Below are 23,528 nucleotides of genomic sequence, written 5' to 3' on the forward strand. Positions count from 1 at the left end.
CAACAGGAACTCTAGAGTTCCATCTTGTGGGAGGGATGGGCAGAGACTGGGTAAGTGGGCCTTGTCCACTTGGGATGGTGCATGCCAGCACTGATGGAGGGGAGGCCAAGTGTCCTGTGGGGTCCAGCAGAGGGGTTGGCTGGAGGAGCTGCCAAAAGCTGAATCTTGAAGGGGCAGGAGGTGTTTGATGGGTGAAGAGCAGGGGTGTGGCCTGTGCCCAGCTGAGTGGACAGACAAGAGTGGGCCAGGGGGCTGAGCAGCCCTGTGTGGGCTGAGCTTCTCCCATCTTCCCATATTTCTGAAGTGAACTGAATTTGGAAGGGTAAGTAGAGGAGGTTTATGCACCACCCTCCATCCCTACCCCTGGCCCAGAGCCTGATAAGAAATATATATTCTCAGTCTTAGGCTCAAGGGTTTGCCTAAGAAGAGCTTTGGTCAAGTTTACATTTAAGAAAGTTGCTCTCGAAGTTGTGTGGGTGATGGATGGGAAGCTGCTGAGAGAGAAGAGACCAACTAGAAGGCATCCATGGCCTTTTCCACAGAGATGAGAAGGCCTGGACCAGAGGGCATCTAGGCTCCCAGAATGCAAGTCCCAGGGTGGCAGGGATCTTGATCCGTTTTGTTCAGACATATCCCAAATGCCTAGAATAGAGCCTGATACATAGTAGGTGATAAATATGTGTCGAATGAGAGGTTCAGACTGAGGGGAGATTTAGGGGGTCGGGTTTTGTGCAGATGATGCTCCAGTGTGGATTCCTCATTGTCCCCTCTAGCAGATCTCCAGAGCCAAGAACTCTTTGTTTTTTGTTTTTGTTTTTTCCGCACAAACCAAACTCTTGACTATGGATGGTCTTTTGGGAAGTGAGTGCTTGTCATTTGGGGGTTTCTGGGTGGGTGTGGTCCTTTCTGGGGTGTTTTTGGCTGGACTCCTGTTGGCCACCCCATGCCTCTCTGGCTTGGTCCTTAGGAAAGACAGAATTTGCCATTGTTTTAGGCTCCAAACATGTCACCTTCTAGCTTTTTCTTAGGGATGACGCTACCTTTTGAGGCTTTTTCCCAAGTGGAAACATCAAGTGGTCTTTTCAGGTCCTCCTAGTTGGGGGTCACCTTATAATCTTCAAGCTGGGGATACCCAGGCGAAGGTCCCCTGGCCATCAAGACAGTTTTGGATGTCACCCCTTGGAGGAACATCCACAACCACATTGTCAGAATCCATGATTAATAGGCATAATCTCCACCAGAGCATTAATTTGGGGGCATAATCAAAGCCCGCTGAATTACTTCAGTGTCAGACCTTGACAGAGAAGTCAGCCTGGGATTAGCATTTTGATTTAAAGTTCAATAGGTGGTATTTATCTTTATTTCTGTCACATGCGAGTGATGGACTGTCTGTCCTAGAAAATAAAAACAAATGCTACTTCCTCAGTCAAGTGAACAGGGGGTAATTTAGAAGCACTCTCTCATGGTTGGCTGGATACATGCAGCACGGGTTGGCAGCCTCCTTTCCTTGGCTTCCACGAGGTGTCTGGGCTTTGGGTTCTCAATTCTGTCAGAGGCCAGGTGACTCTGGGAAGAGCTGTGCTGACACCTGTGTAGGTGGGTCACTCCTGATGGCGGTGCCTTGGCTGAGCTGTGGCCTGAGCTGAGAGGGGCTGGTGTGCAATGTTGGTTGGAGGTGATGAGCACCCTGGAGAATCCAGGTCCATCCCTCTTGGACTAGGGACAGAGTACTGGAGATCCTTTCCCCAGACCAGACAAGCATGTAACGGTGGTATATTTCAGATTCCAGCCCCTGTAATGATTGCTTCTTGCCCCACAGAAGGGGGTTTGATCATGGGAACACATGAATATGTGTGACCATGACATTGTTGTTGACAGTACCACCGGGCACTGGGTTGGTCTTTCTGTACATTGTCTTGAGTTTTTTTCTTTTTTTTTAGGGCCACAGCTGTGGCATATGGAGGTTCCCAGGCTAGGGGTCAAATTGGAGCTGTGGCTGCCAGCCTACACCACAGTCACAGCAATGCCAGATCCAAACCACATCTGCAACCTACACCACAGCTCACTGCAATGCCAGATCCTTAACCCATTGAGCAGGGCCAGGAATCAAATCCACATCTTCAAAGATACTAGTTGGGTTCATTTCTGCTGAGCTACAATGGAACTCCTGTCTTGATTCTTGATCACGGCTCTTTAGAGGTGAGGATCTGGAGGCCCGGAGAGGCCAGGTGACATGCCCAAGGTGAGTAGAAGTGGCAGGAGCCAAAAGTCTAGCTTTGAACTGAATGACTCCAAAGCCTGTGTTCTTTCCATTTCTGCACATGATTCATCCAGCCAGATGGGGCAGACCATGGAGCTGGGGGTGACAGGCCCCTGGGGCTCTGTAAAGGGAAGGGCCTGGCTGGGGAAGGAGGATGGCCCAGTGGAGGGCTGCAAAGTGGTGTCAAGGTTTCCAGGACCCCCCTGGACTCCACCCATTCTTGGCCCCACATCATCATCATTCCTTTCATCAAATCCTTGGGGTTCCTGTCGCCCTGTCCTGTAGACTCCTTTGGCCACAGGTAGGAGGCTGCAGTGTGGGAGCTGTTTTGGTCCAAATACAGAAGGTACCAGTGCTCTGCTGAGAGTCAGCAGGCTTCCTCATAAATGAGGTTTTAGTGAAAGGCTGTGCCACAGTCAGCGGCTTTGCTCTTCTGTGGGCATTTGATCTGAAGGAGGAAGTTGATGCAGAGACTGTCTGGAGATGGGGAGGGTGGGGGGATCCCCCCCCCCCCCCGGGAGGGCTATCCACTGGGCACCTGCCAGGTACAGCCATCCTTCTCCTTTTGGCCACACTGACCACACTGAGCATCCCCTAAGGCACAGGCTCCATTTGTTCTCAGGTTGATTCGCTAACAGTGGTCAATGCCAGGTGTGATTTCAACATCTATTATACTCAATTTTTTCAATTAAAAAGGAAATTTTAATAATGGATTTTAGCTCCTTGTTTCTCATAAATCAGATGCAGTTTTTTTTAAAAGGTGCATTTTAGGAATTACTTCATTTGTCTATTTTTAATTTTGCATTGGAAAATGTAGTAATCTTTCAGGAAGTTCATTAAACACAAATCGAAGCAGATCTTTGTAAATTAAGAGGCAAACCATCTCTGGTCTAACAGAAGTATGATATATGTTTGGTGAATTTTAAAAACTTATACTTTATTAGGCAAATAGAGTACAACAGAAGTAACAGGCAGTGAAACTATTTTGTTTAATTAAAACCGCATATTTATATATTATGAATATTTATTTACATTTGACAAAAGCACATTTTAACAAAAACATGTGCATGCATTGTTAGGATTTTGAAACGTGGGCTTTGAAAAAAACTGTAAATATGAACCAGCCTAAGTTTAATCAAGATAATAAATTTAATGTCCTCATTATGCAGCCGCTTACCTTCTTCTTCCTGTTAATTCATTGACCGGAAAAGAAATAGGAGCCTGCCTGCTTTTCTAATTCCTGAGAGACTAATCTTTAGATTTATCTAAAGAAAGAAGACATTGTTTCTTCATCTAGAGAAGAGGCTACTGTTTTTCAAAGCTCGGTTTCTCATTTTAATATTCTGATGAATTTAGGTAAACGGCTTTAACTATTTGAAATTACTCATCAGCAAATATCTACCTCTTAATGTGTCCACTCTTAGCTCTGACTCATAGAGTTTGTATTGAAAAAGGATGATAGCTAGTTGTTCAAGTGGCTGGGTGCCAAGGTGTCCCTGCAAATAGAGTGTGACCCCAGCACAGCTGTAGGAATCCTGGCAACCAGTGTGTCAGGGATACATCAAGATTTATTTGTAAAATATTCTTTTAAAGGATTAAAATAAGCTCTTCTCTCAAGCATGTGTGACTAAAAGGTATATTATCTATTCCTTGATTATGTCTTTGAGCTTTAGAATATCTTTTTTGGCTAGAAAAAAAGCAAATGAATCTTTTTAAAATTGGGGTTAATTTTTTCTTTTTTTGTCTTTTGTCTTTTTAGGTCCGCACTCACGGCATTTGGAGGGTCCCAGGCTAGGGGTTGAATCAGAGCCACAGCCACCACAATACCAGATCCAAGCCGTGTCTTCAACCTACACCACGGCTCATGGCAACGCTGGATCCTTAACCCACTGAGTGAGGCCAGGGATTGAACCCTCAACCTCGTGGTTCCTAGTCACATTCGTTTCCGCTGCACCAAGATGGGAACTCCAGGGTTAATTTTCTTTAAAAAAAGGTGTTTTGGAGTTCCCTGGTGGCTTAGGAGTTAAAGATCCAACATTGTCACTGCTATGGCGTGGGTTTGATCCCTGGCCCAGGAACTTCCACATGCTGTGGGTAAGGCAAAAAATAAACAAATAAATAATATAAATAAATAAATAAATGTTTTAAAAATCTGATTTACTTCTAAAGGATCTCCAGTCGTCATCTTTCTTGGTTCATGTGGATACAGATATTGTTGATATGAAAGCAAGGATGACCAGCAACTGGTGGGCTTTGCAGCATGCCCTTGGCTATCCTGAGAAATGGCAGGGGAGAGGGCATCCGGGCCTCCTGTACAGACCTTGTTGGAACCAGGAAGAGGTGGGGCTGGTGAGCTGTGATGTGGCGGGGCTGGACCCTTATGGTGAGCAGAGAAGCTATTTTAGCCTGGGGCTTCTTCAGGTCTTGCTTGCTCGAACCTACAAAAGCATGGCTTTGTCAAAGGAACAGAGTACCAAAGAAAGCTCTCCTCTGGCTCCCAGAGATGGAGAGTTAGCCATTACGACTTGGGTGTTTAGGGAGTTGCTTTCCTGGATTGTGCTTCTGCCCCGCTCTTGCCCCCAGTGCCCTCATGCCAGGTTTCTCATAGCTTGGAATGCAGCTGGCCTCCTGAGATTTGGCTCTGCCTGCAGGTGGGGGAAAAGAGGAGTTGTTATCCTGGAGGAAGGATCCAGGCTGGGATCTGGGAGATGCCCCACAAACAGGTGGAAAATTTATGAGCGCTGAGGTCAGGGAAGCCACAGAAGATCATTTACTCCCTCATTTTATTTTTTTTTAATTTTTATTTATTTATTTATTTTTACAGATGAGGGGACTTAAGCCCAGAGACGTTAGCTGATCTGGCTAGAGTCTCAAGTGTGTTTGATGCGGAGCCAAAAAGGGGAAACCCTGGCTTCCTTCATGCCCTAGCCTTTTTGCTCTCACAGTTTTCCTGAGCTTATTTCAGTTCTTGGGGACATCTCCAGGATGTCTCCTCTATAGAGTCTCCTTGAAGTTTATGCTAAAATGTTGCCATCCTGTTGTTCAATCAATTCTCCCTAATATCTGTCATCTGTGTTGCCCAAATTTAAAACCTTATCCTCTCATGCTGTACTTGAAAGTCATGGGAGAATAATTGCTTGGAGCTCTCCTCTTAAAAAAAAAAAAATCCTTCACTTAATAGAATTTTCTAATCAATCACATGTAGCCTTCCTTGCCCTTTGAAAATAGGTATCTGGAAAATTCATGGTTGTAGCTGGTTCTAAGTTAAAACATGGGTCTTCCAGTTGGATGCCGAGCCCAGAGCAACCACTGCCAGCTGGTAACAGAGAACCCTAATTACACGAGAAGTATATAAAAAAGGGCAGCTTCTTTGCAGGCAGCTAACTTTGAAGCTTGAAAACAAAAGTGAACGTTCTCCCCCCAGGCAGATTCTATTAAAAACAGTAAGAGCAAAATAATTAGTTCACCCCTCAAAAGGGAGCTCAACTCCATAGATGGTAGGACCTGTTTGTATAGGGGTGAAAAAGCTTCCAGGTAACTCTGCTATATGCTCTGGGACACCCTTTGGTGAACAAACAAGTGAAAGATTGTAGGTGCTTCTGCTTTGTCGAGGATTCTCTCAGGATGGGTTAGGACTCATTTGGGAGTGGCAAGGAGTGGTATTGCTTTTCATTTTTTATTTTTCCTTTTAGGGCCGCATTCACAGCATATGGAGGTTCCCAGGCTAGGGGTCTAATCAGAGCTGTAGCTGCCGGCCTACGCCACAACCACAGCAACGCCAGATCTGAGCTGTGTCTGCAATCTACACCACAGCTCACGGCAATGCCAGATCCTGGCGAGGCCAGGGATAGAACCTGCAACCTCATGGCTCCTAGTCAGATTCATTTCTGCTACACCATGGCGGGAACTCCAGGAGTGGTATTTTTTTATGCAACCCACTGTCTCTTCCTAAGAAATCTCCTTATCTCCACTTGCTGTCTCCCTTATTGCTTGAAACTCTTTGGGTCAGTTACTTCTGTGTGTCTGTCTGTCTCCCAGGTAGCATGAGTCATTAGGATACAGGGACCAGGTCGTACTGTTTCCCATGGAGCTTGGCACAGGGCGTTGCCTGTTGTGGACTATGCCGTTAGTGTTTGCAGTTCATTTAAAAGCAGGAACCTCAAATCCAGAAGCCGGCTAGGAGCTCGCAGGGTTCATAACCAGCCGAGGTTGCCTGATGGGAGCCATGTGAACAGATGAACCCTCGCCTCATCTAGCTTCATGGTCATTGCCTCATCTTCTGGATTTTCCTGGGATAATCCCCAATTTTTAAATGTTGGCAAAAATGCACCTTTTTCTTTTTACGTTGGTGTGCAGGCCAAATAAAATCAATCCAGCTCTCAGATGCATTAAACACCTCTAAATTAAAGCACCATAAATAGTCCTTTCCCTTTAAAAAATAGTTTCTCGATGTGCATGTCTAATTAAATGGACCTCGGCAATTGAACTTATGTCTTTCAAGTGAGTGTGTGTAAGAGCATCCACTTCATAAGGAGGAAACATTTTATGAAGTTGTTTGAGTGAGCACCATAACAATTCCAATAAAATGTATTTTATGAAGTTGGTGAGAAAGTTGTAATCTGGATGCTGTTTTACAGTGTGCAGAACTGGTGCAATGTTGCAAATGCCAGTTCCCTGACTGTCCCTTCTGCCTCTCCTTTGGTGGCAGATCTGAATCCCCACCCTTTAGGACCCCTTCCCTGAAGCTTCCGGCACTGGAATGGACTTTAGTGACCCTGGCGGCTCACGGCCCTCAACTCCTCATCAGCTTAGTATTGTGGTCACAGTCACCAGGCTGGCGATTGCAGGTGTTAATTAGGATGGGAGGCAAGGGGTTGAACCGCTATGGGCTGCCCCATCTCGGGGCTCCCTCCAGGGGACTGGCTCCCTCCCTGGTCTTCCACGCTCTCAGAGCCCCATTCTTTGGCTACATCTTCCTATACCTGGTCAGGGTAGGATGTGTGTGCCAAGAAGGGGCAGAGCTCATGGTCACTGCTGCCTCTCCTGGGCCTTTTCAGGTTTCTGGAAGATCTCTGATGCAAGCAGTGGCCAGGACATCTCCAAAACACCATTAGGTGTTCTGCCGGTCCCAACAGTGTTCAGATCCAACTTGGGCATTTTGGAGGAGTGGGCATCCTGTCCCCAGCAGCTTTCTCCAACTTGCTTCTCTAAATGCTGGTTCCTCAGGCTGCCTTTTGATGGAGGCTGTTTTTCAGGCCTGTGTCAGTGTGTGGGATAGCTGGGAGCATTGCTAATAAGCTCAGGTGTTTTGCTTTTTGGGGGAGGCTTGGGATCAGTGAGATGAGAGATTTCTGGAAGGAGGCAGGGGCAACTCTAGCTCAAAGAGCTCTCCTCTCCTTATTTCACCTATTTGTTTGAAAAAGCTGACTCTTTGGAGTGGCCACCTTCTCACGGGAGAGTGGGTGAGGGTGAAAGGAGCATGCATAGAGAGTCAGGCATATGCACATCCGAATCTTCCTTTTCTCAAACTGTCTGTGATCTCGGGCCCATGAGTCCGCAGTCTCCTTCTCTATAAAATGAGTTTAATAAAATCTCCCTTTAGGCTTGGAGGGCATTTGAGGTGCTTATCAGAGTGTCTGGCATTGTGTATGGATTGATTTGAGTTCCCTTATTTGCTTATTCATTTGGGCTGTCCACACCTCGGGGTCTCCCTCGTTGCTTTATACCTTGCTGAGCTTATTTTCAGGGACTCTGAGAGGTGGGGTGAGAATAAAAGTAAGAGGATGCCATGGATATCATCTCATATCATTAGGTGGGCTCCTAAGAGACCTCTCTGATCTGAGTCTCTCTCTTCCACCCCATGCCATCCAAAGCCTACCCCATCATGGCTCACTCCATCCAGGTCCTATACCACCTCAGTGCCAGAAGACCCTCCCCAAGGCACTCATTGGAAAGATCAATTATCCTCATTTAAAAACAAAACCCAAAAGCCCTCTATTTTCCCTTTGAGTGGGGAAAAAGTCCTGTTTCTTCAGCCTGGCTTCCAATGGGTCTCCTTAAGTTGCTACCAACAGCCGATTCTTTCAGCCTCACCTTCTAGGCCCTCCAGTCAGACAGGTGGCTCTTCCTCAGACATGGCTTTCCTGGCTGCTCACTTTTGCCCATTCAGTTCTCTCTGCCTGCAGTACCTTCCCCACCGGCTCCATCTCTTACTATCCCACACATCTTTCGTGACCTGCTTGATTCTCTCTCTCTCTTTTTTTTTGCCACTAATGTATCTGTTACATCTGTAGATGTTACAAGTGCAATAACACAGTGTTACAATGATTCCTTTATATAATCTTATGCTTTGAAAAGGTGCTAAGAGAAGTGCCCATCATGGCTCAGTGGTTAACAAATCCGACTCAGAACCATGAGGTTGTGGGTTCGATCCCTTCGATCAGTGGGTTAAGGATCCAGTATTGCCATGAGCTGTGGTGTAGGTCACAGATGCAGCTCGGATCTGGTGTTGCTGTGGCTCTGGCATAGGCTGGCAGCAGCAGCTCAGATTAAATATTAGCCTGGGAACCTCCATATGCCACCGGTGCAGCCCTTTTAGAAAAGACGGGGAAAAAAAAAGGTGTTAAGAGAAGATACAAGGAAAACCATATTTGTAGAGTTTTTAATATTAACCCACGTATTTGCCATTCCCAGTAGTTTCTGTTTCTTCCCCTGTTCTCATGTTACTTCTGGTATCATTTCCTTCCATCCTGAATGACATCCTTCTCTATTTTTTTTTTTTTTATTTTCCCACTGTACAGCAAGGGGGTCAGGTTATCCTTACATGTATACATTACAATTACATTTTCCCCCCACCCTTTCTTCTGTTGCAATGAGTATCTAGACAAAGTTCTCAATGCTATTCAGCAGGATCTCCTTGTAAATCTATTCTAAGTTGTGTCTGATAAGCCCAAGCTCCCGATCCCTCCCACTCCCTCCCCCTCCCATCAGGCAGCCACAAGTCTCTTCTCCAAGTCCATGATTTTCTTTTCTGAGGAGATGTTCATTTGTGCTGGATATTAGATTCCAGTTATAAGTGATATCATATGGTATTTGCCTTTGTCTTTCTGGCTCATTTCACTCAGTATGAGATTCTCTAGCTCCATCCATGTTGCTGCAAATGGCATTATGTCATTCTTTTTTATGGCTGAGTAGTATTCCATTGTGTATATATACCACATCTTCTGTCGATGGACATTTGGGTTGTTTCCATGTCTTGGCTATTGTGAATAGTGCTGCAATGAACATGCGGGTGCACGTGTCTCTTTTAAGTAGAGTTTTGTCCGGATAGATGCCCAAGCCTTCTCTATTTTTTTGTGAGGCAGTTTTGCTAGCAGTGAATTCTCTCTGCCTTTGTTTAGCTGACAGTATCTTTATTTTGCCTTTGGTTACTATGGGATAGTTCTGCTGGGTATAGAAATGTTGACAGGTTTTTTTTTTTTTTTTTTTTTTGGTCTTTTTTTGCTTTCTCTAGGGCTGCTCCCATAGCATATGGAGGTTCCCAGGCTAGGGGTCTAATTGGAGCTGTAGCCACCGGCCTATGCCAGAGCCACAGCAGTGCAGGATCTGAGTCGAGTCTGTGACCTACACCACAGCTCACGGCAACACCGGATCCTTAACCCACTGAGCAAGACCAGGGATTGAACCCGCAACCTCATGGTTCCTAGTCAGATTCATTAACCACTGAGCCTCCTTGGGAACTCATTTTTTTTTTCTTTTGACACTTTGTCATTCCACTGCCTTTGGGCATTCATTGTTTCATAAAAGAATTAGGTATTAATCACATCAATGTTCCTGATGTTCCTCTGTATGCAATAAATCATTTTTCTCTTGCTGTATTCAAAATGTTCTCTTTGTCTTTTAAAAGTTTGACTATGATGTATCTATGTGGGAGTCTCCTTATGCATATCCTACTTTGGGTTCATTGAGCTTCCTGTGTATAGATCAATGTTTTTCATCAAATTCAAAAGTTTTAAACCATTTTTTTTCACACTTTTTCTGTCCTTTTTACTCTTCTTCTCCTGAAAGTCTCATCAAGTGTGTATTGGCATGCTTGATGTTATCCAACAGATTTCTGAGGTTCTGTTGCTTTTTACTTTAATCTTCTTTCTGAGTTCTTCAGATAGTATAATTTCCATTGATCTTCCTTCAAGTTCATTGATTTTTTTTTTCCTTTTTCCAACTTGAAGACTTTATGTTAGGATCCTCTAGGAAGTTTCTCATTTCAGTTATTGCACTTTTCATCTCCAGAATTTCCACTTGGTTTGTTCTTTATAATTTCTGTCTCTTTGGTGAAAATATGGGGGTGTTTTTTTGTTCATGTTGTCACACTTATCTAAATGTTTGAATATGGTTTCCTTTATTTTCAAACATATTAATGACTACTTCAAAGTTTTTGTTGAACTGGGGGACTGCTTTTTTCTTGAGTATGGGTCACATTTTCCTCTTCCTTTGGATCTGTCATAACTTTTTTTGTTGAAAACTGGACATTTTTGATAATGTAGCATCTCTGGTTTCTTCTTTCTTTCTGCCAAAGGCTGTTGTTACTGTTTTTGTTTATGTGTTTGTTTTGTAACTTACGTAGCTTAAATCTGTCTCTCCTGAAGTGTGTGACCTCTCATCAGTTGTGCTGATGCAGTTTTTAATTTAAAATTTGTGTTTTTATGTTGGAGTCTTGCTTCCTCAGGGTAGCCCCTCTGTCTGTGTAGCTTAGTCATCTTTCAGTGATTAATGGGAACCTGGCACACAGCAGGTTCCCATTAGGTGTTTGTTGCACTTATGGTCTTAAAGAAGAAGTTGTGCTCAAATGCTTGAGATGGTTCAGCTTCCAGTCATTTGGAATGGATCTGTGTGTGGTCAAAAAGCACAAAGTTCATGGCATTTTGAAATCTACTGCAGCTTTGACTTTCCAATGGGTCCTTTTGCTTCTCTTATGAGCAAGCACAGTCTTAGGGCTACTCTGTGGCTATCTTGGGTCCTCTGTGGTCTTCATTGGACACATGTGTTTGCTTGCCCTAACCATGACCACAGTCCTGCCTGCCAAGATCCTCACTTCTCTGGATAGTGCTGCTGGGTGTGGGCATCAGCAACCACTCAAAATCTAAGTCCTTTTTGACCCCACAGCTCTGCTGTTCTCATATCCTTTCCTTTCCAAGAAGAACCACCATGTTAACCCAGCTTGGGGGAGGGTGGGAGGAGAGAGCAGCCCTAAGCACGAATACCACAGATTCCCCCTGTTCTTACCCAAAGTTCAGCCTTTGAAACATAAACACTTCTCAGATTGTCTTTGGCAAATTTTCAGATTGCTGAGATGGTAGTTTTTGTCACTTTTGCCCAGCTTTATAGTTGCTTTTTTTTTTTTTTTTTTTTTTTAAAGAGGATTTGCTGACCTCCTGCCTCTGCTCAACCATGGATCTTTACTAGGTTGCTTATTTTTTAACTGTGATCAGCTTTTTCCTGGCGACAGAGTCACTGGAGAGCTTGGGTTTCCTTCCTTCCTTATCTCCATTTGAATCTCTTTTGGGTTTTTCTTTGGATCCTCAGTGAGTGGCACCATGCCTGGCACACAGCAGGTTCCCATTAGGTGTTTGTTGCACTTATGATCTTAAAGATGGCTGACAGACTGACAGAATGGATCAATGGGCTGATCCATTTGAATGCTGAATGTGAACTCATACAGACCTGGATTTGGTTTTCAAGTACAGTGCCTCAACTTACTTCTCCTTAGTTTCTTATTTGTAAAATGTCAAAGGTAAAACTAACTTCTTAGGATAGTTGTGTGAATTAAATAAGAGAAAGTGTAGAAGTCACCTAGAACAATACCCAACATGGAGTAGTGTTTTGTAACTGTTAATTTCATTTCTTCCCATGAGATGTGGGAGTGATGAAGATAATATGCCTTTAGTCATCTGGGTTATCCATCCATCCATCCATCCATCCAACCATAAATTCATCCAACCATCCCTCCATCTTTCTACAGATTATGCAGAGATAGATGAGACAGGAGATGTGCTCTGGAGAAACACCTATAATAGAGAAGATAGAGATATAAATAGATAATTTATAATTCTCTAGACATGAGCTCTGGCAGGCATGAGTGAAGAGCTGCAGGTACATAGGCCAGAGGAGTGACATTGGGGTGGTGATCTGGTGTCCATGACCCTATGCTATGGCTTTGAGGCTCTCTGGTTAGAGCCCAGAAGCTCCTGTGGGTGGAGACAAGACTACCTAGCACTTTGTTCATCCTGTACAATTCTAAGGGAGATAACCCCAGCTGTAGTAGTTATATATTTGCTCACACTGCTTCTGTAAGGGGGTACAGTTTTACTTTTCCTGCCAAGACACTCATTATTTCTATCCACTGTTTTGCTGCAAAGCACTTACATGTCAGGGTTTTTTTGTGGAGTTCAGGAGTGCTTAGCAAGCTCTCATTTTTGTACCTCCGGAGAGTTCCCTTGTAGGTTGCTGTGGGTTAAGGATCTGGCATTGCAGCAGCTATGGCGCAGGCTGCGACTGTGACATGGGTTTGATCCCTGGCCCAGGAACTTCCACCTGAGGTGGGTGTGGCCAACAAAAACAACAACAAAAACCCCAAACAAGCTCTCACTCTTTGTCACAGAGGAGGCACCCTTGCCTCTGTTAAGTGACTGGAACTATGTCATCCCACCTCCAACATGCACATACTTAGGAGGTAGAAGCTTTTGGATCCAGAATCATCATAGTTGGTTCTCTACACATCCACAGAGGCTCTTCTGAGGTGGCAGCATCCTTGAGGAAGAGGGGCTGTCATCCTGCACCCCAGACTTGCATTTCCTTTTCTGCTTCAGGCGTTACCTCTTTGCACAAGCTTGGGTCCTGGAGGGCAAGGAGCAGTGGACAGGTTTTCCTTGGGTCTGTTCACCAGGCACCATGGCTCCCACTGTGTGTTAAGCCAGAAACAATTTTTCCTTGCAAACACAGGCCCCTTTTGGAAGTCCAGTGCCGAGTGCTGTGTCTGAACAGAAGCCCATTATGAAGTGGTTCATTGCTTGCACGTTGCGACCTGCCAGGGCAGGGCTCCGGGGCCCCATTCAGGGGAAGGTTAGTGGAGCCCAGCGCCGCTCAGCTTGCCCATCACGCTGCCTTCAAAAGCCTCCCAAGCCCTTCACTGTTCCCTCCACGCACATCATTGGAGCATCGCCCCTGTGCTCCTGGCCAGCCCTGGGAACTTTATAGCCCATATTACTATTCATTGTTGTTTCCAAAGTACATCTTGTGCAATGCCTGTTCAGTGTGAGATGGTTCTTCCTCTGTCTTCCCCACGGAGTTGCTTCTGCTCCTGGCTGAGGGCAGGGGATGGTCCCACTTGTGAAAGGCTTGGTGGAAGGAGAGGGTCAGGGTAGACTGGAGCGGCGGACTGAGGGCTCTGGTGGGTCACTCCCTGGTCCATTTTGGAAGTTGAAACTGAAACCTCTGGGTATTTATTCAGCCAAGTCACCTGGATGAGGAATGGCCTGGGAGGGTCATGTGACGGGAGTCGAGGCGAACACAAAAGAATCCATTTATTATCCTGGCAGGAAATTTGTTCTTTTGGATTCTGTAGCTGCAGACATAATGATTTCATTTCCTTCAGGGGAGGGAGATTAATGGTCCTTCCCCGGGCCCGTGTGGATTGCCGTTTCCTGCATTTTCCCCGAGTGTCGCCTCGGTCTGCTGGGGGTCGGGGGCGTGTGCTGGTTCATGCTGATTAAGGGGACGTGCCCTTCCCTGTGGAAAGCTCCAGTATACCCGGAAATGACCTAGGTTAAAACACACACATCATGGAAAAACATGCCCCAGACAGAGAGAGTTTGTCCCGGCAGCCCTTGGGGAGGCTGGGTCCCCCTCCTGCTTCTGATATAGCCGTTCATCCTAGGAGCAGGCTAGAGCGCTCGGTCCCCAGGGGACAGCTGGGACTAGGATGCTGCCAGCGCTCCCACTAGCCTGTTAGCTGTGTGACTTGGAGCAAGGTATCCAACCTCACCAGTGGCCTCTTCATCTGTAAAATGTGGATATTACACTTACCTCACCAGGCTTCGGAGAGGTTGCGCGAGAGCTGTGCCAAAGTGCTTTTAAACCAGAGTCCTCTGCAGGAGGGGCTGCCTCGTGGCCCTTCTGGACTCCTGGTGGCCGCAGGGAGGACCACTCCCAATGCAGAGTCAGCCTTGTGTGGAGGATGAAATGAGGTCGGTGATCTGCCCTGAGACAAGGAGGTTGAGAAGAAGGCAAGACAAGGGAACCAGAAGGGCCTTGTGTGACCGAGGTGGCCATTGCAACCTGGCTTGCGTGTTTGATATTGTATGAATATGAAACAGACATCCCATATGGGGAATCAGATTCGGTGTCTGGACAAGGATCAGTGTTGTGTTTAAAAAAAAAAAAAAAATCAGACTTAAACAAGTTTCCACTGTGGCCTGGAGATGCTGTGTGTCCTGGTGCGCTGCCCAGACTCAGGATCTGGCTTGTGAGGCGCCGGGCCTCCTCCCACTGAGCTTGGCTCATAATCGGTGCCTCATGGCTGTTTGCTTGTTAAATACCTTTCATTAAATGAAACTTCTGCCTTCCAGAGAGATGCAGAGGAGACTTCTTGGGAGAAATTTGTGTATTTTCCTTGCCTCCATTTCCCATCTGTGTCTGCACTTGATCCCAGTCATACATCCATCATGGAGAATAGTGGTTTTCAGTCTCTGCACAAAGAGATGTCAGATTGGATGGCATGAAATTAAACGGAGTTAAATTGACAGACCTGCTGAACTCAGGAACATGTCGCCAGGACAAGGGGTTGTCAGTTCCCCGAGGCCTCATGAACAAGATGAGGCTCCCAGCAGAGGGTGGTTCCTGGAAGGCTTCCTGGAGGCAGGGGTGTGTCCCGACAAAGCATTCCTAAACACAAGTTAAATGTGGGTAACAGCACCATTGTAATAAACATTTTACTTTTAATATGTTTATAGTGTTGTTAATTATCTCTCTAAGTGGAGAAAATAGAAATTGTAGCACATTGAACAAAGATTGCTGATTAGGATAATAAAATGGAAATTTTAATCAAGACGATAACTTTAAGTCAAAGGAAGTTTTCTCCTAGGCTGCTGGAGCTTTCATCTTTATTAAACACCCCATTTATCATCACCACTCCATTCATCTCCAGCATTAGATTAATATTGACAATTTAAAATAGAAATAACTTTTTCTTGCCGTTGCGATGCTGATGAAATGATAATAGTGCTGGGGACTTTTAGGAAACCATCACAAACTGTTATGCTTCCCTTCCTTGCTGCAGTCGGCTGCCACTCGCCAACCCAAACTTCAAGGCACCGGTCACCTGGGAGGGAGGCTTCTTTTGGCAGAAACTCCTCTAAGATCTGTAACCTCCTAAATCTCATGTGTTCTTCATTGAGAAAGCAGAAGAAGGCCATTGGTGACTTGAGGTGGTGTCTTCATAGTGGGCATGTGTCCAGGAGTCACAGGCCTCTATTTTTCTTTTTTTTTTTTTTGGTCTTTTTGCCTTTTTCTAGGGTGGCACCCGTGGCATATAGAGGTTCCCCAGCCAGTCGGAGCTGTAGCTGCCGGCCTACGCCACAGCCACAGCAACACAGGATCCAAGTCACATCTGTGACCTACACCACAGCTCATGGCAACGCCATATCCTTAACCCACAGAGCAAGGCCAGGTATCAAACCCCCAACCTTGTGGTTCCTCCTTGGATTTGTTAACCACTGAGCCACGATGGGAACTCCTGCTTTTCAATTTAGTATGAGAGATATTTGTTGAATCTCTGCAAGGCACTGTGCAGAGGCCCAAAGAGGCAAGACTCAGCCCCAGTGCCCTGCAGAGGCCACACTTAGCACAAGGCAGGAGGCATGAGTCTCAGATGAACAGTATAGACAGAAGCACCCGGAGGGTTAACAGAGCTGGTGCTATGGCCACACTTTGCGAACCACCGATTCAGATTGAGGCCGCTGTGAGGCTTCATGGAGAAGGGGTTTTTTTGGCTTTTGCAGGAGGACATTCTAGCTGAGGTTCTACTCAACAAGCAGAGAGGAGGGAAAGTCCTGGAAGGTGACAGGCCAGAGTCAGAGGTGGAGCGTTTGGAGGGAGAAGGCTGCAGAGCCTTAGCAGTTGACCTTGGAGGTGGACAGCCAGTGCCTCTGGGGGTTGGAGATGGAGAACTCTCTCTCCATCTCTGGAGAGGGTGGGTGGCCCGGGGGGCACTGTGAGAAGGCAGGAGGACCCTGAGGGCAGCTAGAAGAGCTGGGGTCAGAAGCCATTCATACCTGCTGTCACCTCCCTCCTGAGATGCAGCCCAGAGGGATGATGCCAAAAAGGCCTGTGGTTCATGGCCCATCACCCCACCTGTTGGGGTTATAATTGCTGCCTTTGCTGGGTGGGGGAGGGGGGGAGGGACATGTCCCCTGGAGCTCTGTACCTCGGAGCCCCTACTGTGGGGAAAAGGACCACTGCCTTGGGAAGAGACCCACCACCTACCTGGTTAGGTCTGCTGGGCCTGGCTCTGGGCATCACCCAGCAGCAGGGTGGCCTTGGCCTCTGGGTGCTCACAGAGGGCTGGAGGGCTGTGCCCCGGTCCCCTGGGGAGGGGACAGAGCCGAGGCTGCCAGCGTGGAGCTGCCTCCTCTTTGGAAGCGCTTCATTCCTTCCCCAATCCTCTAGGGCTTCTTAAATGTGCTACATCATTTCTTAAAAGGCCTCTTTCTTTGCCTTGATCATAAAATTGCTGAGAACAATGGCTGTCATTTAAAACAGCAGTGTTACAGCTCCTTCCCACCACTTACTATTGCCCTCGTCATGGCTGTTCCACATCAAAGCAGTGAGGAGCTCCCGGGAGAGCCTCATGGACAGCCTGGCCTCCGTGCTTCGAGACCTGGGGACCAGCCCACTGGCGGAGACCTGCTCTGAAAGAGGGGCGTCCTCCACATTGGGTCCCTGGGGAGATGTCCTTGGCTTGGGGCCAGGAGAAATGAGGCTGGGAGGCCTACAGGGGTGAGGACCCCTTGGTCTTCTTGGGGGTCCTCTGGCCTGGTCCTCACTGCTCTCAGCCAGGAATCTGAAATGGGGACTGTGAGGTAGGGGACAGCTTATGTCCCAGGCACAGAGATGAGAAGGGACCATGGGCCTGGAGGGACTTGGGAGTCTGGTGCTGGCAGCTCCCACTGGCCCCAGGGGGCTTTGGGAGTGGTGCTCAAGCATCAAGGGGCAGCCCACATTGATGTGCCTGTATAGCTGGGATTCTTGGCTTGTCTAGAATGGGGGGGTGGTCACGATCCCCCCTACTCTCTCTTCCCTGGGGCACTCCTGTGGCTGCCCTGTGGACATGAGGGAGCACAGCCAGTCTCCCTGTGGATGGAGCAGGGCCAGCGGTGGCAGCAGACCCTCTGGCCGGTTGGTGCCCTTCGCCCTGGGGACTGCCCTGCAGAAGCAGCTGGGAGGGAAATTGCATCACAATGGAAGGATGCGCCTTGGCCCAGGGCCTCCATCAGGAACTGCCTTTCTCCCCTCTTCCCTGCTGGATCACCGCCCTGTTTCCTCCTGGCTGAAAGCCCGAACGTGTTTGGGAGGAAAGGTGCTGCTTCTGTGTCCTCCCAGGGTCTGGCTGGGTCCAGCCAAAGAGAGAAGGGGGTGCTGGGCCCCCCAGGGCTGGGCAGGCCTGGGCTGCAAAGGAGAATCCCGGCTACAGCAAAGCAGCCCATCAGGGCCCACAGTTGGCACCTTAATGCAGTGCCAGCTTCTCAGCCACAGGTTTCCCAGAGTGGTTAAGGTCTCTGGAGAGGTGCATTTCCGAGGTCTCCTTTAGGTCTCCTTCACTGTCTAGTCCTCATGCGCTATTTCCCAAGGGTCCCCAGCACTGGGCATACCCTTCCCTCTCCACTGCCGCTTTGCTCCCCTGAGCTTCCTTCCATCCCCACATTGGTTATTTCCTCTTCTCTCTTTTCCCTTCTCTTTCTCTCTTTCTCTCCCCCTCTCCCCATCCCCTCCACTTTCTTCAGTCCCTCCCCACCTTCTTCTGTAAATTCCTTCTATAGTCACCCTCCACCCCAGGACAACACCCCACACCTCGGTGGAGGAACTCTGAGTGTGTTTGTTTGCATGGCGAGGTACACACGGGCTGTCTTGGCTTTTGCAGTCTGGTCCCTTGGTTCCCTGCCAGTTCCGGGGGCCAAACCATGCTCATGGTCCTCAGTGCCCGGACCCATGGGCACTGCAGTCACTCTTCACTGCCTGGCAGAGGATAGTTGTTTTGCATCTGAGATTTGTTTACATGCTAAGCCTTACAAAGGAAGGTATAAATATCGAGTCTCCTTTGTTACACTTTTAATAAACTATGTTGGCTGAAAATCCTAAAATGGTGAAAATCTTGAAAATCTGAAAAACAAATTGTAATCTTCGTTTACCTTTTTGTAGCTACGTCTGTGCTCAGGGCTGAGCCATCGCCTCTGCCAGACTCTGGGAGGCTGGATGTGTTTTCCGTGGACTGCAGGAGGAGCCTGGGTCTTCATGCATCCTTTTTTGCTCCATGTCTGTTTAGAAATGCTGCCCAAGGGTGGATTTTCAGTAAAACCCCAGGGCTGTAAGAGTCTGTCCAAGTTCAGATGATGGGTCCCGCCTCCATCCTGTGCAGGTGGCTGTGCATTTAACCTGCTTCGGGGGTGTTTTCCTACCTGTTTTAAGGGCACTGGGACAGTGCACTGCCATCTGATGTCATCCACCTGCCCTCGCCTCTCGCCACTGCCCTGCCTCAGTGGTCCCCTCCTTCCGATGGCCCCACGCCTCTCGCCACTGCCCTGCCTCAGTGGTCCCCTCCTTCCGATGGCCCCATGCCTCTGGCAGTCTGCCTCCACCCCAAATCTTCAGCCTCAGCGCACTCTGCCCCTCCCTCCATGGCAAGCAGCATTTTCACAGATGGCTCCGTTAAATCTGGATGGGTTCCGAAGATGTTATTTGATTTCTGCAGCCCTCTTGTGCCAAGACCATATGGGGCTACAGGAGAAAAGGGCAGAGGGTCAGGCGCTCAGTCCCTCACCACACCCCCCACATCTCCTTCAGCCACCTTCTTCATGGTACTTCAGCCAGTCCTTGGTGGTGATGTGATGGGATTTGAAGAGGAGTTTTGTAGGTGCATCCAAGTGCAACAGAATGAAAAGCTTGTAGCGGGTGAGCCCACTCCCCTCGGAGACTTTGAGTGCAGGTGTCTGGGCATATGGCAAATATGGGGAGAGAGACAAAGAGACATACCCAGGTGCCCTGCTTATTGACTTGTGTTGTAGGAAGAATGACCAGCCCTGACTTTAGCAGAGGACCACAGTCATGGGATAAAGGACAGGGACCAGGAAAATCAGTGAAATAGGGAATGTGAGTTGGGGGCAGTACTGGGGTGAGAATATTGGAGTCTTAGAGCTGACCCTGCTGCCCATGGATACCTGGCTGCGTGGCTTTACCACCTCAGCACCCCCACCTCCAGCTCCCCATCTGTAAAATTGGGAGGGCCTGTGAGGTCACTGCCAACTCTGACTTTCTGTGCCTGTAACATCTGAAAAAGGGGAGAAGAGCAGGGCTGGGGTGGGGAGGGGGCAGTGAGAGAGGAAGAGGCTGTAGGGGAGGGGCGGGGAGAGAGAGAGGAAAGAAATAGACAAGAAATAGACAAGGCCAAGGGGTGGAAGTGAGAGCAGCAGAATAGAAGGTGGGAACAGAAGAGGAGAAAAGGGAAGAGAAAGAAAAGGTGAGTGCAAACCTGGGAGCTGGTGTTGTGGGAGGAAGAGAGAGGAGGGAGGCACAGGGCCGAATTCCAGGAGGGGGTGTGTGCTGGCGCCCCGAAGTGACTCATGGTGCCCTTGCTTCCCCGGTCAGCCAGCCCCCACAGGACCAGCAGAGGCCACGGGTGCCCTGAGGACCCCTCAGTTCATGTGACAGGTTTGTGCAGTCTAACGATGCAGCTAGAAATGGGAGGAAATGGAGGGTGTGTTTGAAAAATCAACAGCTTTTGGTGATGAGTTGGCTGTGGGAAGTAAGGGAAGGGGGTGGTCAAAGGCAGCATCCAGGTTCTGGCTTTTACAGTCCATGAATGGTGAGGCCACTTGTCGAGAAGGGGCGGACTGGAAGCCAGCTAAGTACAGATTGAGCTTCCTATGAGGATTCCAGGGCATTGGCCAAGGAGATGGGATGTGTGGATCAGGGGCTCCGAGGAGAGGTCTGTGGGCTGGGGTCAAGGTGGACAGTTGGTAGCCACGGGTATAAAGATGGTGAATTCCCCACCCAGAAGCTTGTGGCCCAGCCATGTTCTTGGCTTCTTCTCAGAACAGAGAAGAGAGAAGCTTCTGGGAGGTGGAGAAGGCTTTAGGCCCCTGCCCGGCCCAGAACTAAAGTGGGGCGGAGATAGGCGATGTGTTCCTTATGGAAATGACAGCATGTCTCCGCAAAGCCTGTTCATAGCCCAGAGCCCCTCCACCGTGGAGCCCTTCCCATGAGCCCATATTCAGCCTCGGACTCCTTTCCCCAAGTGTGGCTGCTACCTGCTGTGAACCCTGTTGGTGTACAAGCAGGTGCATCTGTTCCTCTCCTGACCCAGAGGTTAACCTCAGGCCCTTGTGTAGTAAAAATGGCATTTGTCTTGCTAAAGGCCCCAAGCCGATGACAGGTGGGGCTGGCTCAGGGCTCCAGGTATGTGACGGACCTGGGGTTACTGGGAGGAACTGTGTGGTAAGAGTGCCCAGTAGGTGCTCAGTGAATAAGCGTGGGATGAACGGCTGGGTGCCTGCAGCTTCTTGGAGGCAGAGGCCTAAGCAGTCAGCCTTTTGACCTTAGGAATGAGCAGAGCTGAGATGAGCCTGGGAGGTGCTCTCAGCACAGTGATCTGTGCTCATATTGATCTTCTAACGTGTCCCTCTGGACTGAGTCGGAACTCCCCTGAACCTGGCCTCGTGGTGTCCGCTCCTCAAGGAGTGGCCTTTACTGCGCTGCTGCCTGGCGAGGTGCTCTCAGTCTGCATCCAGGGGCTCTGGAAGAACAGCACTGGAAGGTCTTGGTGGTGTTTATCGTGAGGGTGTGGTTGGCGGCGTTCATTTCATTACTCGGTGTCCTTGTGGGGGCCCTTGGGAGGTATTGGCCTCAGGCCTCCACATCAAGCACAGCGGGCTTTTCTGAGCAATCATTTTGTTTATGTCCTGTGGACCCTGTGACCCGTGTAACTGATCAGGTTTTCCTCATCCATCAACTGCTAGAAAATCCAGCTTTAATATGTGGCTTGGCCAAGGAAAATGAGTTCTTTTAGCCTCACGGAGGGCTCCAATTTATGCCTTTGCTCTTGATTTGGCTTTTTCTTCTCACCTGTTTTTCTTTAGAGATTTTTCCTTTGCTTTTTCCCCTTAATATGAAACAAGTAGAGATGCTCTACAAAAGTGAAGAAAACATAGAAAACTCTAAAGAAGAGAATGGAGTCAGTTGTAATCCCCAGCCCCTCCTTGTGGCAATCTGTTCAATTTTGTGTGTGGCTTACTTGTCTCCTGTATACGCAGGAGCACACAATACACAGGTGTGCACACATGTACACACACATGCACAATGTTCAGACAACAATTTCACTACATTATACATTGTGTTTGGTAACTTTAAAAAATAGCAATGAGTAATAGGTTCCTTGGTTACTTATATATCTTAGAGTATTTTACATAATTCCTGTAAGCCCATCTTAAATCTTCTGAAATAGAGTGGGTTATAAATAAAATAAAATATATGATTTAAAGCAGAGACTTCCAGGGAAACTTTAAAACCTAGAATGAGGCAAGGCCTGCAGAAAAATCTAGAGAAGACCTCAGGGGGCTCCCCAGAAAACAGAGGTCCTGGATGGGGGTGCTACACCTGCCTTGTGGGTGAAGTTGTTCTGGGAAGGTTGCCTCAGGTTCTGGTGGTAATTTTGAACACCCTGAAAGAAATTCAAAGGTACCCATTGGATCCCACAGTAAGACTGGAAGAAAGTCACCCATGAAATTTAAAATGACATATGTTGTGATTTATTATATTTCTGCTGTACAACACTGTTTTAGACATGGAGGAAGGTTTTTTTTTTTTTTTTTTTTTTGTCTTTTTGCAATTTCTTGGGCTGCTCCTGTGGCATATGGAGGTTCCCAGGCTAGGGGTCCAATCAGAGCTGTAGCCGCCGTCCTGCGCCACAGCCACAGAAACTCGGGATCCGAGCCACGTCTGCAACCTGCACCACAGCTCATGGCAATGCCAGATTCTTAACCCACTGAGCAAGGCCAGGGATCGAACCCGCAACGTCATGGTTTCTAGTTGGATTCATTAACCACTGAGCCACAATGGGAACTCCTAGACATGGAGGAATGTTTTTTTTTTTTTTTTTTTTTTAAAAGGAAAGTTGTGATTTTTGTACCTCTCCCTGAGCTATGTGAATTTCTAGGGCTGTAAAATGCATCTAAAGAAAGAATGTATCCTTTCAGGGTTACCCTTAGGTCCAGTTCCTGGGCTGGGGGTTGCAGTGGGGATCTGGTGCCAAAAAACCAGGGGAAGCCAAGTGTACCACCCACAGGAGGGGGTGGGGGGGGTGAGCTCCCTGGAGGGGCTCCTGGGAGAGCCAGCAGTGACTCTGAGTTTCTCAGCACCTGTCCCCTGTCTGTTCCCCGCTGGCATATGTCCTCTGTCTTTTCTTAGTCCCTTTCCCTCCCTCTGAGTCCCTCTGTCCTCCCGGCTTGCCCAGCCCTGCCTCCTGCTCCTCTCACATCCTTGCAGGTCTTGCTCCCTCCTCTTGATGCAGGCATTTTGCTTGGTGAGATCCACCTTTTCAGTTGGTCATGGCCGACTGACCAGCTGAGGCTGTCAGCCCCTAGGGTCAGTGCTGGGCTCCGATCCACTCCGCGCCGACCTCTGTGTGGATGCCAGCTCGGCATGGGTCCCTGGGCCGAGGGCAGAGATGTTGGATCTGACAAGCACTGTGATGATGGGGGTTCTGTCCCGCACAGAAACAGACTGGTGGTGTCCGCCCCAAGCACGTCTAGGAATGATGTTTCTTCGTGCCCAGGGTAGAAGTGAAGGCAGAGCCTGCCCACCAGATGCTACTGAGTATTTAAATTCTATCATCAGTTCCAAAGTACCTGTTGGATCATGTGACTCTCTAGGTTCCTTGTCCACAGGCAGGAGTGCACTGGTGAGCCAGCATAGGTATTCAGGCTACCTGGACAGGTACTGACTT

The 23,528-nt window shown here is 48.1% G+C and overlaps 1 protein-coding gene across 2 annotated transcripts in view; it reads left to right on the plus strand.

The window, feature by feature from the left end:
* EPHB1 (EPH receptor B1) overlaps nt 1–23,528 on the plus strand; it is a 450,445-nt gene that overhangs the window by 36,607 nt on the left and 390,310 nt on the right. The window contains exon 1 of one of the 2 annotated variants that reach the window (XM_084987281.1): nt 19,969–20,045. The exons of the other annotated variant lie outside the window; for it this stretch is intronic. The gene's annotated coding sequence lies outside the window, so the exon portion shown is untranslated. Of the gene's footprint in view, nt 1–19,968; nt 20,046–23,528 lie in introns of those variants that run through there. 2 annotated transcript variants of the gene reach the window in all.

Source organism: Sus scrofa, chromosome 13 (assembly GCF_054392235.1).
Source record: "Sus scrofa isolate SSC_HxYL_T2T_F1_AM1 chromosome 13, Sscrofa_HxYL_maternal_Yorkshire_Landrace_v2.0, whole genome shotgun sequence".
Classification (NCBI taxonomy): Eukaryota; Metazoa; Chordata; class Mammalia; order Artiodactyla; family Suidae; genus Sus; species Sus scrofa.